General features: G+C 47.6%; 1 pseudogene; it reads left to right on the top strand.

Moving 5' to 3' along the window:
- Positions 1-273: 273 nt before the first annotated feature.
- Positions 274-916, top strand: LOC145471800 (small subunit ribosomal RNA; annotated as a pseudogene; the record flags this gene model as incomplete).

The following is a 916-nucleotide window of genomic DNA, read 5'->3' as shown; positions in this document are numbered from 1 at the left end:
GCGGCTTAGATTCGGAAGAATCATTCTTCCCCGATGTATCTTGTCGGCATTCCGTGCACTTGGCTGTCCTCACTGGTATGCCGGAAGCTTACTAGGGTGAAGCAGTGGAAAGACGTGGCAAAGAGAGAACGGGTTTCCCTCGGACAGGGTCGAACGCCTCGTGCGTCTTCCATGGCCGGGAGGATTCCCAGTGCAGCTTGACGGTGAAATGCCAGCCTCCTTTCAAAGGAAGCAGACGCAATAGGGTTCCCGCCGGGTTCCCTGAGGGATAGCTACCTGGTTGATCCTGCCAGTAGTCATATGCTTGTCTCAAAGATTAAGCCATGCATGTCTAAGTATAAGCACTTGTACTGTGAAACTGCGAATGGCTCATTAAATCAGTTATCGTTTATTTGATTGTACCATTACTACTTGGATAACCGTAGTAATTCTAGAGCTAATACATGCGAAAAGTCCCGACTTCTGGAAGGGATGTATTTATTAGATTAAAAACCAATGCGGGTTCTGCCCGGTTCTTTGGTGATTCATAGTAACTGATCGAATCGCACGGCCTTGAGCTGGCGATGTTTCATTCAAATTTCTGCCCTATCAACTGTCGATGGTAAGGTAGTGGCTTACCATGGTTGCAACGGGTGACGGAGAATTAGGGTTCGATTCCGGAGAGGGAGCCTGAGAAACGGCTACCACATCCAAGGAAGGCAGCAGGCGCGCAAATTACCCAATCCTGACTCAGGGAGGTAGTGACAAGAAATAACAATACAGGGCTTTTCCAAGTCTTGTAATTGGAATGAGTACAACTTAAATCCTTTAACGAGGATCCATTGGAGGGCAAGTCTGGTGCCAGCAGCCGCGGTAATTCCAGCTCCAATAGCGTATATTAAAGTTGTTGCAGTTAAAAAGCTCGTAGTTGGATTTC

This window comes from Orbicella franksi, unplaced genomic scaffold, assembly GCF_964199315.1.
Source record: "Orbicella franksi unplaced genomic scaffold, jaOrbFran1.1 SCAFFOLD_761, whole genome shotgun sequence".
Classification (NCBI taxonomy): Eukaryota; Metazoa; Cnidaria; class Anthozoa; order Scleractinia; family Merulinidae; genus Orbicella; species Orbicella franksi.
The sequence above is the reverse complement of the archived record's forward strand: the minus strand, read 5'-3'. Positions and strand labels throughout refer to the sequence as shown.